Below are 14,837 nucleotides of genomic sequence, written 5' to 3'. Positions count from 1 at the left end.
CGGTCATCTTGTACGAGACCGCGTCGTCCTGCAGCTGGTTCATGAAGCTGCAACAGACAGGAGACGTTGTTGGACCACAGGCGTGCACCAGGCAGTCCCCCCGTAGAAGTTTATCAGACCAGACCCTCTTTAATCGGCGTTATTGTGTGTCCGGACTGAGCGTGGAGGCGGCAGCGCTATTCCATCTAGTGTGGACGACTACTGCCATCTTGGGCTCCCACAAGTTTCTTCACCTATGCTTGCGCAACTACCCCCCAATTTCCCATTCCTTTCAACATGCTGTATACATTTACACCCGCAGGTACAACACATGTCATAAAATTCCCTCTTTAATTTAGAGCCCGGTCACATGATCTCCACACACCGACATCCTACTCATCACTGCATCCTAGCTCCGTCCATGTTCGTGTCTGTATGCGCAATATGCCCAATTAAGTGAGGATCCCCCCGCAAGCAAAACACGGAGATTGCCGCTCACCCTGCGACACCCGCCCTTACCACTTCTCTCCGCGTCTTCCTTTCCCTCCCTACTAATTATCTCACAAGCTAGATCCTTTCAATACCTTTGCCCGTCTTACTACGCTTCTATACAACTTCTCTGTTCTTGCGTACTTTCAAGATATCCGCATCTTACACCATGTGTCTGCCAATCGTGGTTTCACGACCCCACAAGTCTCCTATACAGTGCGCTGGCCACGGTTCACTACTGCATTGCAGAGCCACTGCTTGTGGACGCTGGAAGCGGGCGGTGACGACTGACACAAGAATCACAGCACGGGTACGAACAGTTCGCTCTCGGCGCTTCTGACTAAAAAGGTGGCCCACTACGGCGTATTATCCTTCTGGCTCCTTACAATGGTAACATTTTCGCAAATCTGATGAGGTTGGCTTCTTCTCCAGCACCCCCGGCAGTAGCATGCATCCTCACGGCTTACACCCCTGCGATCTTGTCGTCACCACTGCCGCCCCTCACATATGTGACTTTCACCCCACCAAATGTCCGCACAACTTCATTGCTTATCCGTCTAATAATTTCCAATTGCTAATAAACGCAAACCTAATTTCGACATCTCCGCTTTAAACCCTTACAAATTCTTCCAAAATTCTACACTCTGGCTAAGTGGCTAAGGCACTCGGCTGCCGTCTCGCAGGTCACGGGATCGAATTCCTACCACGGAGGCCGCATTTGCGATGGAGGCGAGAATTCTTGAGGCCTGCGTGCTTTCATATAGGTGCACGTTGAAGCACCCCAGGTGGTCTAATATTTCGGAGCCCTCCACTACGGCGTCTCTCATAATTATACGGTAGTCTTGGGACGTTACACCCCAAAATTATTTGCCCCGCCGCGGTGGTCTAGAGGCTAAGGTACTCGGCTGCTGACCCGCAGGTCGCGGGATCAAATCCTGGCTGCGGCGGCTGTATTTCCGATGGAGGCGGAAATGTTGTAGGCCCGTGTGCTCAGATTTGGGTGCATGTTAAAGAACCCCAGGTGGTCAACATTACCGGAGCCCTCCATTACGGCGTCTTTCATAATCATATGGTGGTTTTGGGACGTTACACCCCACATCCATCAATCAACACCCGAAATTATGATTATTAGTATTTTTTATTAAAACAATGATAAGATCCTGAGGCACGCCGTGGAAGAGAGGTCCGGAAATTTCGGTGTTATTTTACATGCACTAACATCGCACAGTGCAGGGGCCTTTAGCGTTACGCCTCCATAGAAATGTGAACGCGGGGGCCGGGTTCAAACTCGCGACGCTCGGGACAGCTGACGAGGGCCGTAATAATTTCACGGCCAAGGCAGACATGGCTCTTAGAAACCACGATAAAGCAAACAACAACAACAACAACAACAACAACAACAACAACAACAACAACAACAACAACAACAACAACAACAACAACAACAACAACAACAACAACAACAACAACAACAACAACAACAACAACAACAACAACGCATGTCCACGGTGGTCTAGTGGATAAGGTACTCGGTTGCTGACCCGCAGGTTGCGGGATCAAATCCCGGTCGAGGCGGCTGCATTTTTGATGGAGGCGAAAATGCTGTAGACCCGTGTGCCTAGATTTGGGTGCACGTTAAAGAACCCCAGGTGGGTAGAAATTTCCGGAGCCCTCCACTATGGCGCGTGTCATAATCATATATGGTGGTTTTGGGATGTTGAACCCCACATATCAATCAAATCAAAGAATCACAGGTGGTAGAAATTTCCGGAGCCCTCCACTACGGCGTCTCTCATAATCATATGGTGGTTTTGGGAAGTTAAACTCCGCATATCAATCTATCAGCAACAACAATAACAACGGTTTTTCCTTCCGACACGCGAAATAGACGTTTAAGGTGCCCCCTCCTTGCCCCCCCTCAAAAAAAAAAATAAGACAATATATGACAGAAGTGCGAAAATGCGACGGCTGCTCACTTTTGGCGATAGGCCGTGCACGCCTGGAAGATGGAGTTGGCGACGGCGCGCTTTTCTCCTCCGGCATCCTCATCGCTGTCCTGTGAGGTAGGACAAGGTGGCGGTGCGACCTCTGCTGGCTCCGGGTCTCCCTCGCCGGAGAACACCTCCGTCTGGGTTTTCATCTTGCCAGCGTCGGTAAACGCTTCCGCTGGGTCTCTGGCATCGTTGTCGGACATCTTCACAAAGCAGCACATGCGTACACAGCACCGTACTTCGTCTTACAGTACGCCGATGCGGTGAGGAAGCTCGATAAATTTTCGCGTAGGATGAAGAATCGGCACACAGCTTTGTGCGACACGACTCAAGCCTAAACGTATCGGTCTAGTACACTGTTCTGACTGCCACGTCAGAACACACGCAAAGCTTACAAAACAAACAAAAAAACAGCATATCTAGGGTAAGGTGGTTCATTCTTGATTACCATTGGCACAGGTATTCCTCCATCCCCCCTCTTTTACCTAACGCTTTCAGTCTTCCATCTGTGCCGTGTTCGTGCTGGTTTTTTCAAGAGTAGATTCACGCGTATATACACGGGCACACATAAAAATGCAACGCGTGCTTGAACATACACAAAAAGGGGTCACCGCCTCCCCCTCTGCGGTAATTTATTTCTGGCTGCGCCCCTGTTGATTACTGTCAGAGGCCCTTGACGAGTTGGGTCAAAAGAGTTGAAACAACACTTTTATCTAATAGCTGCTACTATAGCGATTAGGAGAGAGAGAGAGAGAGAAACAACTTCATAAAAAAAGTCCGCTCAGTTATTCGGGTATTCGGGCGAATATTCCCGCCTAGATGTCGGCCACGAGCCCTTGAGCTATGGCGACTGTCTCGGCCCGCTGGACGCCCACAGTTGGTTCTTTAGGGCATGGCTGAGGAGTGTACTCTCCCAGCGCGTTCGGTTCGAGGCTGCTTCCCCTTCTAGAGTCCACCTCTGTCACTCCCATAACATATGTTCCAATGTTTCCCTGGCCTCACAAAACATGCAGCGTGATGAATAAAGCTTCGGGTAATAGAGATTGAAGATCATTGGGTTTTGAAACGTTGTGGTCTGAAGCTGTCACCGCCTGCTTTTTGTGCAGTTTTTGGTGCAATGGCAGAAATTTGCCCCTGACCAGTCTGCAATGCTGTGTAACATCCTTGAAACTGCATGGTGAGGTGATCCTACCACTCCCACTTCGCACCAGATGTCGCGGCCGAGCCGGTGGTGACGGTGGCAACTCGGTTCTTGTGCGAGGCTGTCGCTTCAGCTCAATGTAAGCGGTGGGAGCATATCAACCTGAAGGTACGATTCGCCTGCGGATATGGGTCGAAACCGTGCTTTTTTGATGGGAGTCCGCAGTATATGCCCAAGCGACGCCGTCCACTCTTTCTCTCCCATCCCCATGCCGGCGCCTTGAGCCGCGCCCATCAGCGTTCGCGAGCGATTCCCCCCCCCCCCCCCCCCCCGCATAGAATGTACGACGCGTGGGTTGATGTTACAAATTTGAACTTTGTACGAAACATGAGGACGACGGCGAAAATGCGCTTTGTGAGCCCATATAAGTGCTATCGCAATGAATTATATTTCGCCATTAGGCATGGCGAACCGGCAGCCGTACGACAGCCCTATGAGGTCCATGTATGTCGTTGCCTGCGTGATTGGGCCGCTGTGGCACTTCAGTTGGGAGTTTGTTGTTCTAGAAGTGAAGCTTGGGGGTGGTCAATGTGAACAGAGAAGCTCACCTTTCTCCTTACAAGGCCGTTGTTGTGTCAGTCGAGCACAGCGTGATGTGGATTAGCGAAGATGATAATTGTTCTCAGCTACATGGAACATACCCACTGTGCAATGTAGTCTCATTTGGTCAAGCAATGGTTGGGAGTAGGAAACATAAGCTTGTTGAGGACACTAAAACGACATAAATAGATAACAAGAAAAGCAAGGGAAAAAGGAAAGGAGAAAAGATAAGAACAAGCTGCTATAGTGTTTTGTCAAATACAACAATCATTGTGAAATGAACTATTAAAAAGATGTTTTAAAGTGTGCAGCAAAACACCGTTGTGTAAAAGAACTAAAAGCACAGATAAAGAGTTGGTTGACTTTAAGATGAAGAACAAAAAAAAAAGAATAAGATTATCTCGATAACCGTTTTGTTTCCCATACAAGTCTGAATACTACGCAGTAAGTGCCTCTGGCGTCAGGGATATAATGAAAAAGTCATAAATGTTTCTACAAAAATATCTTAGTCCAGATTAACAAAGAAAAGCCTCGAGAAGTTCTTCCTCCTCTTTTGAAGAACGGTCAAAGGGTCAAGAAAAGTAGAATCAGTTTAATTACATGCAGGTATGATACGAAATCATGACACGGCGAATATAGTTTGTTTCAAGACATGACGCTTATCCACTACGAAAGTTTGCATGAAATGGTTCATCCCTGTGCTGCTTTATAAAAAAATGCAATGTCGTGACCAAATGTGAGTCACCCTATATGTTTGCATAGTTCCTACCGGAGCGAGCGTAGACCAATGAAATGGCCCGCACATGGGTCTAAGTTGCCCGTGTCTTCAGGGAAATGATTAGGAATGATAGCTCGCACAAAAATCAATTGATACAATGTGAGTGCATGTACAGGTACTATTACCTAACCCACGGAGACAGTTTGAAGTTGTGGCGTTGGGCTGATAAGTACAATGATCCGGGTTCGTTTGCCAAATCACGGTCATGGTTTCGTTTTATTTACAGTGCGGTAGCGTGGAAATTAGCGTCTTTCTTTTTTTTCCTTCAGCGTTAAGTGAAGTCTCTGAACGCTGTCAGATGATCAACCCATGACCATCATGATTCTTGTTGTTGCTGCCAGGTTGTCGTAGTGTATCAATCCTAGATAAAAAAAAAGAAACTGTATTTATTGACCACAATTATTCGACTACAGTTGAAAAAACGTTTTATGTTTGGCAGCCTCCTCAATACAATTAACACAACTATCTGAATCAGGAACCCTGTCAACGAGCCATGGCTTGTTCTCAGGGTATATGCGTCATCAGTAGATCATATACCTCACTTAAAAACACAGACAGAAAGATGAGGAGAAATAACCAACAAGAGGCTGAGCACTCGCTGATGGAATGTACACAAACGCAGACACAACAGGGGTGCTCTGTTAAGGTCGCGTTACTATTGCAGACTGTGTGGAAAGATGTAGCGTACTCTGTCAACGACCCATAGCTGGTTGTCAGGGTATATGCGTCATGAGTAGATCATATACCTATGAAGCACGATCTTCATATATACGTTATCAGTAGATCATATACATATGAAGCACGATCTTCATAGGTATTCATAGCGCCGTCCCTTCATTAGAGCTTCTAGCAGTGCAACAGAAAAAAAAATTGTTGTATAGCAAAATGGCTTTACAAATGAACAACTCTTCCCGCAACAGAGCTGTGTTTCAGTGGAATGCCAATGACCATAGGTTCAAAAGCGCAGACTTTAGGAAGCTGGTTGCTCAGTATAGCTTCCCCGTTGTCTAAATGAAGCCAACGTTGCCCTGATTTTAGGATTTCTAATAATATCACATATGCACCAAGAAGAAATCCAGGCTTGAGCAGGGCACTGTTATGCGTACGACGCGATTTACTCTCTTTTGTTTTATACTCATCGGACTCAGACGTGTCAGAATTTGTAGGGTGCAAAACTCAATTCCAGAAACTTGCCATCACGTAATTTGTGGTTATTTGCAACCATCAACAAGCATCTCCGAAGCATCCCTTATTGGGTGAAGTCCAGGGATCTGCCCTCATCTGTAGAGATTTTAAAGCACAAAATGCCGCGTGGGGCAGTACTCATACCGATTCATGTGGGAGAACACTTGAAAAAGCAATTGATCGATGTGGTCTTGTTGTACTGAATGATGAATCAGTAACGTTTTAAGGGGTTATAATTATGCCAGCTGTCTAGATTTGGCTATAGCCTCCCCTGACATTGCACGAGATATGAACTGGTGTACAGATCTCGAAACACGAGGGAGTGACCATTACCCAGTTCTCATGCAACACCCAAGAATGCAAGTGCAAACGATCACATTGATTTCAAAGCTAACTGACTGGAAATTATTTTGTTAACATACTAGACGTGACTGTGATGGGAGTTAATGAACTGGACACATTTATATCCTGCATTAAAAGCAGTTACTCCCGTGCGACAAGGTTTACAGTGGTCCCAGCAGGCCACTCCAGTGTAGATGCAGACTATGAGCGCCTATGAGCAATTAGAAGACGAGCAGAACGTCGCTATCGCCGCACTGGGAGGCTAGACGATTACAAGAAGAGTCAGGTCGCACGCATCCAAGCTAACCGATACATCCAAAAGTTAGGTCAGAAAAAATGGCACAATTTCTGCAATTCATTGACCCCATCTAGTCCACTTCCGAAAATCTGGCAAACAATCACTGCTTTGAGTCATCCAGTATCCCAGCGAAACTCATTCAGAGCATTGCCCATATCTCTTGAATTATCCGAACGTGATGTTTCTAATAAGTTTTGCACAATGCTGTCTAGAACTGGGCAATTGGTTCACAACACTACTGCACTGCCTAATTCTGTAGAGAAGCAAATCCAAAATACATACGCTTTATCACATGCTCAACTAGATAACACGTATTCTCTACTAGAGTTGCGTACTGCTATATCACTAACCCGCGTAAGAACGGCAACCAGTCCCGACAACGTATCGTACAGTGCTCTGAAAAATCTAGAGCCCAACGACATGCCAGTTCCTCTACAGATATATAACGTATATGTGGACGAAGGCGTACGTTCCAATGTTTTGCAAGGTCGCGAGAATCGTCCCACTATTGAAGCCCAGTAACTCACCGCTTTTGCGTGACTCATTCCGACCAGTCAGCCTCACTAGCTGTGTATCTAAAGTCATGAAAAACAGGGTTGACACAAGATTACGGTGGTGGATTGAAGCTAACAATTATCTTCCAGAACAGATGGCTGGCTTCAGACGACGGCGATACACCATGGACTGCGTCTTCGACCTCATTACATTTGTAGAGCATGAGATGAGCTGTGGAAACATGGCTGTTGCGGCGTTCATAGATATTAAGAAGGCGTTCGACTCTGTTAGTCACCTTTCTGTGCTGCATGGGCTTACCTCACTCGGGGTTCACGGTCGTATCGCCAACTTCCTACGTAACAGACAAATATACATTTCAACCAATAACGGAGACAGTGATCGCTTCAACATGATTAGAGGTGTAGCCCAAGGAAGCGTTCTAAGTCCACTTCTTTTCAATGCTGCAATGGCAGGTCTTCCAGAAGTGCTGCCCGAAGCATTGAACATATCCATGTATGCGGACGACATATGCATATGGACGTCCCACAAATCACTGGAAGTGATCGAACATCGGCTTAAACAAGGACTAAATGCCATAAGTGATTACCTCAAAGAGCGAGGCATGCAGATTTCTCACGCCAAATTGGTAGTTCTGCCGTTCACGAGAAAGACAGTGGAAAACTTGAAGCTTTTTTTGGATGGCCAGAGAATTGAAATCACACAAAAGCATCGCTTCCTTGGCGTTACTGATTGTTGAGACTCACACCGCGCTGGAATTAAACACACAAATAAAAGACACACTGAAGCACAGGTAGGACACACACGAGCGCGATTTTTCGCGCTCGTGTGTGTCCTACCTGTGCTTCAGTGTGTCTTTTATTTGTGTGTTTAATTCCAGCGCGGTGTGAGTCTCAACAATGTTCAACCAACTAGCCCCCACTCTTGCCCTTCCTTGGCGTTACCTTAGATAGCCAACTCAGATGGAGTCAGCATATTTCTGATCTAGAAAGTTAAGTGAACTGCAGCATAAATGTTATACGTCGCATCACGGGAACAAAATGGGGCGGTACATCAGTGTCTCTACTCCACGTTCATTGCGCACTAATCTGACAGAAAATTGCCCACTCTGCGACAGTTCTCCTCAACATCTCTCAGACGTCTCTACACCGACTTCAGCTGTTGCAAGCACGAAGCTTACGCATATCTCTGGGGGTTCCACAGGCAGCATCAAGTTCTTTGACATTGTCAGAGGCAAGAGAATACAACTTTATAGTAATTAGAAATGTGGGGACATGTCGGCCCCTCTTCCGACTAATCACGCAACACTCTTCACATACGCTCATATCGAACATCGTGAACTGTGCCGGATCGCAAATACACCATGTGTACCAACAGTACATTTCCTGGTTTCCTGTGTCAACACATTGGCCACTGGACCAAAACCACCCGCCATGGCTGCTTGAGCTACCAACTATTGAAACGTCAATAGAAGGACTTCGCAGCAAACATGAAGTGCCAATCGTTGCCGCACAGCAGTTGGCGTTACATCATCTGTTTGACAGGTACCATGGATACACTCACGTGTACACTGACGGCTCCATCACCAAAGAGACAGCGACATCATCATTCATAATTCTGGAACTGCACGAAGAATAAGCGTGTTGGTTGGGCCACTTCTCCTCTTAAACAACGTCCGAACTTGTAGGAGTTTTGCTAGCCATAAGCTTTATTAAACTGTGAACGACCCCAAGAAAATGGGTGGTAATCACAGACTCTCTGGCAGCACTCGCATGTGTGAAAAACGCCACTTCAAGACACATTGATGTGCGTATAGTATACGCTATACTAAATGAGTTTTCAGAAGCTACGAAGTCGAATCATCGAGTGGCATTTCAGTGGGTTCCCAGTCACTGCTGAATTAAGGAAAATGAAATGGTAGATGAGTTGGCGAAAACCGCTCATAATTCTACGCAAACGTGCCTCATTATGGTATCTCAATATGATGTAAATAGAATTTTAAAACAACAAAACGTGAATCATGCCTGTCTACCAGGTTCACAGACAAAACAAAGGAATCGATCCTATATTCCGTGGATCCTAATCTTGAATACCAATTACACCGTGACGTCCCAAGACGTATCGATACACTTATGCATCGCCTACAACTTGGAACTGCTTATACAAAGCACTTCCTACTTCGTATTCAGCGTGCAACATTGTCAGCATGTTCATGCGGCTACGACGACGAGGATATCTGTCACCTCTTGCTAGACTGTCCGAAACACGACACACACCGAAGGCAACTAGAACAGGAACTCTATAATTTAGATCCCAAGCGGTCATTTGCGCTGAAGAAAATACTAGGTCCATGGCCATCCAAAACAAATGGCAAAGCAATGAAGGTGCTTCAACACTTCTTCGAAGAAACGAAGATATGTGATGACTGCTGAGCGGACAAAAGTTAAAAGTGAGCGTGCACCTCTACGATTTTTTTTCTGCCCATAAGATAACTTTTGCTCTCACCTATGTAGGATTGTATATATGTATATCTGCTATTATTTTTTTAATTTTCTTTATTTGTACCAATCAAGTAAAAAGGGGTAGCCGTCACCAGGTAACGGTGACAAAAACTGCTTCGTTTATTTTCTATTTCAATAAAAAAAGATCATATACCTCACCTAATAACATTGACAGAAAGAATTGGAGAAATAACCAACAAGAGGCTGAGCACTCGCTGATGGAATGTAAACAAACGCCGACACAACACGGGTGCTCTGTTAAGGTCGCGTTACTATCGCAGACTGTGTGGAAAGATGTAGCGTATTCAAGACCCGAGCTTTACACCAAGAACGTCCTTTAATTATACTTCTCGTGCCTAACTTCTTCTTTCTTCGGTTCTCCTGCTTCTTGTCGCGCGGCCGCAATCATCCGCAACATACTCCCAAGGGGCCAAGATGATCACGAGGAAGTGGAGTCGCGCTGGCTTGCCTCCAGAACGCATAAATTTTGGACGGGTCTTTTTATGGTGTGTCCTGATGCTAGTCAAAGGGTGCATATTCGTGCGATGCCATCCATTCCCGGGTGCAGTGCCGGAACCTTTCCCAGCTTCCATAGTAGCGGACGTGTGCCTTCATCGTGCACAAGCGCCACGTCACTTTCACAAAGTCGAGGTATTTTACGACGAGGCGCGTTGTGCGCGGATCGAAGTAGAAGAAGGTAGGACTGCTTCCATCGGCTCCATAGCTCCGCCGTAGGACGCTCACGATAGCGCGCGCAACATAGCAGGTGCTCTCTAGTTGATGATATGCCATGAGTATTGCTGCATTCTTGCGGAAGGCATATTAGAGGTCTCCCGATCAAGAAGTGAAACGGAGTCAGTGGTGGCAGTTAATCAGGGCTGCTATCAAAATACGTAAGAGGTCCGCTGTTTATGACCGCTTCCACTTCACATTACCCCGTAGCGAGGGCCTCGGCGTCGAGACTATTGCGCCCAAGTGACCGATTCAATGCGTTCTTTGTCGATATGATGAGGCGCTCCCACCAGCCTTCCCACCAAGGAGCTCTCTCTGAGCGATAAACTTCCATTTTATCTTGATGTTGGCTGCATATTCTCGCAGAGCTGGCAGAATGGTCTTGAGCACTCGAGCTGAGCCGTGAAAACACAGCGTGTTATTCGAGTAAATGGTGTCAGGGATTCCACGCCGTGAGATAAAATGACGGAAGGTGAAAAGAGTTGTTGTCGTTGTCATGTCGGTCGTCAATTCCAAATGTATAGCTCGAGTGACACCACAGGAGAACATGAGTATGTAAGCCTTTTTGCTCGTAGCAGCCGTGTCACGTGTGTAGAGGGGTCCACAGAAATCCAACCCAATGACTAAGAAAGGACTTGCTTCCGTGGTGCGGTCTCGTGGCAATGGGACAAATGAAGATGTCTCAGCGACAAGCTTGTATCGTTTGCAAGACAAACAATTCCTCAGTACAGTTTTAATGGTTTGCCGTTCTTTCACAACCCAAAACTTCTCTCGAAGCCTTCGCCAAGCATGGACTCTACTCCGCTATGAAGGACGCGTTCATGCGTGGCAGAAACCACAAAATGGGTGAAGGTGTGCCTTGCTGGTAACAGGGCGCACGACATCAAAAGACTCGGCTAGCTCCTGCAGACGACCTCGAACGCGAAGCAGACCACATTAGTCCAGGAAAGGATGTAATCAGGCGTATCGACATCATAGGGATCAAGGCACCTGCTGAGGAAAAGAGCAAGGCTGCACTAGAGGCATTTGAAGAGGGCATTATCAAGCTAGACGGGCGCTACTAGGTGCCACTGATGTTAAAGGATCCAGGAATATCGGCCAGCAGTGACAATTGATGGTTGGTGGAGCGCCGGCTGCAAGTACAATTAAATAGGCTCAAACCACAGCCCGAATTCCTGAAGCAGTATGACAGGGCCATCAAGGCGTACTTTAACGAGGAGCGCGCAGAGCGAGTCGAAGAAGAGCTACTACCAAGAGAAAATGTGTATTATATGGCTCATCATGCCGTCATACGAAGAGAGGCGGTTACGACAAAAACTCCGAGTAGTGTTTTACGCTTCCTCACACGCGCCTGGCCATCCCTGCCTGAATGATGTCCTGTTCAAGGGTACGAGGCTGGGAGTAGATATTGTGCAGCTGCTGCTCACCTTTCGATGTCACCCGGTGGTCCCCATCGCGCATATCAAAAAAGATACTTGCAGATGCTTATTCGCCCGGAAGACCGCGACGTGCTGCGATTCCTCTGAATTGATCGGTTGCCCACGGATAATGATCCATATCCATCTGTGGTGACGTGGAAAATGACGAGGGTCCCATTCGGAGCCTCGTCTAGCCCATTTTTTCTCGCAGCAACCATTCGACATCACCCAGCATTCGACATCACCTAGCAATATACAGAGCCTGTAGCGTTACTGGAGGAGGCTTTTTACGTCGATGACCTTATCGTGGGACTTCGAAATGTGGACGAAGCTGCTACAGTGTACAATGAAGCACGCATGATATTCTCACAAGCAAACATGGAATTGCGCAAGTGGGCTTCCAATACACATACCTTGCGGAAAATCTTCATTAGAGACAAGATTGCTTTAGAAGACGAAGCCGGAGAGAGTAGCCTAATCAAGGTCGTTGGTGTATACCTTGGGAACGTGAAGGCGACAGAATTGTCCTCATGGTGCGCGAAGCATCTGACTTCGTTGCGAACGAGCCTTCAACCAAGCGCGTGCTCCAGACGTTAGCAAGAGTGTACAATCCGTTGGGGCATCTATAGCTCCATTTTCGCTCAGGGCAAATGCATGGTTTCAAGACTTGTGGAAGAAGAAATGCACATGGGACGATGCCCTCCCGCCAGAATAACAAGCAAGCTGGAACAGTTGGCTCACTGAATTGGACAGCATGAATTCCCATTCTGTCGACCGTTACGTATTCCTGCAAGTAGCTAATGCAACGATTTCAATCGAACTACACGTGTTCTGCGACGCAAGTCCCAGAGCGTATGGTACCTGCATCTACGTACGGGCGCGCTCAATGAATGGGGGCTGCAACTCACAGCTCCTCATAAGCAAGAGTCGCGTGGCACCACTTAAACATATTTCGCTGCCACGTCTAAAGCTCTTGGCATGCGTCGCCGGCGCAAGGTTGTGCGCAGTACGAGTGCTAAGCTGTGTTCCTGTACACTTCAGGACCGACTCACTCGCAACCATCCGCAATCATTCACTACAGAAACTGTGCGAGGCTTCTTCTGTTGCCCTTTCAGCAACAGTAGATGTGTGTGGAGGTGAAACATGTTTTCGCTTCACAAGGCACAATGTGAACTTCGAAGAGACACGCAGACATAAACAGGGTGCATATACATAACAAGCTCTAGTCTGTATGAGTATTGCGTTTTCAGTATTTCGCCTATATAGCACAACGAACTTTCTATCAGTTACGTTATCTGTTACTTACACACTTGGTGCGCCTTCGTGGATCAGTGGCTTGGGTGCTCGGCTGCTGACCCGAAGGTCACTATAAACTTACCCCCCCCCCCCCCCCACCACCACCATGGAAGTTCATACTTTTCAGCGAAACACCTAGTTACAGATTCCCACGCATGCGGTGGCTTCTTTGGCGAAAATGTCGATCCGGCGAGTTTACAGACTGAGATAAATGAAGGTGTGCTGTCGTGGCTACTGTTAGAGGGAACACAGAGTGGTAGGTACTTTAGGTACAGTGTACTACAACACCCAGTGAAGCGCCACGACGGGTGCCGTGCGAACTATTGCGGCAACCGCTTGTTGGCCCAGAGAGAACGGTCACACGTGCGGCGTTCAGTGGCCGCGACTGTACAGTGTCAATTTTTATGAAAGGGAACACGGGAGCGCGTTGCCCGCGTGCTCTGGCGGTCGCTGGCAGTGCGTTCAAGCAGGAGCGAGAGCAACCACATTCTCTTTTCGCGTCATCTCGCTGCGAGCGACGAAACAACCAATTCGTTGCTGATATAGAAAAGCAAGCTTGCAACCCCCCCCCCCCTCATGGCGATTACCAGCTCTCGCGTAATCACCTGGAAAGGGTAGGCGGTCGCTATCTTGCCGCTGGTTCCATATCAGCAGCGAATGGTTGTTTTGCTCGCTGCGAGATGACGCGAAAAGAGAATGTGGTTGCTCTCGCTCCTGCTTGAACGCGCTGCCAGCGACCGCCAGAGCGCGCAGGCCACGCGCTCCCGTGTTCCCTTTCATAAAAATTGACACTGCACATAAATAGTGCATTATAGATGCGCCGGTAACATGAGCATTGGTATATGCCATTTTCCAGTAACTGCCGCTCTCTGGATCGTGGACGTGTCGGCGGTCACGTGTTATTATGTGGAAATCTGTTCGTTTATCAAATTATTCGTCATTTAGAGTTGCCACATATTGTTGTTGCCTTTCATAGTAGCGTTTCATTGTCTCACGCTTGACCATAGTTGTTGCCTGCAACAACAAAAGTGTTGCGCTGCTAATCATATGATAATAGTTTCTGGCGTTTAATGTCCCAAAACCACGATATCATGATGAGAGGCGCTGTAATGGAAGGCTTCGGAAATTTCGACCACCCCAGGTTTTTTAACGGGCGCCTAAATTTAAGCACACGGGCCTCAAGCAATTTCGCCTCCATCAAAAATGCAGCCGCCGCTGCCGGGATTCAATCCCGTTAGCAGTCGAGCATCGTAATGACTAGACCACCGTGGTGGGCTTGCTGATTATATGGGGCAAGGTCCAATACCCAGCATCATGGAAGAAAAAATGAAAAGACACCTTCTCCGTCGGCGCCGCCAGCACAGGGAGGCGGCCCTCTAAGGCTCGATGACCAGCTCCGGGTGGCCCGGCGGGCCGAGGATGCCGCCTGAGTCGGGACTCCGAAACGCCACCCCTAGCCACCAAGAGAGATAGTGGTTGGGGAAAGAAGCAGATAAAAAGGACGCTATTTTCTACCTCCCGTCGTTTGGAGGCGGCTCAGTACCCTTAGGGATGGAAAAGGGGAAGATGATGTG

The sequence above is a fragment of the Rhipicephalus microplus genome, chromosome 2, assembly GCF_043290135.1.
Source record: "Rhipicephalus microplus isolate Deutch F79 chromosome 2, USDA_Rmic, whole genome shotgun sequence".
Classification (NCBI taxonomy): Eukaryota; Metazoa; Arthropoda; class Arachnida; order Ixodida; family Ixodidae; genus Rhipicephalus; species Rhipicephalus microplus.
The sequence above is the reverse complement of the archived record's forward strand: the minus strand, read 5'-3'. Positions refer to the sequence as shown.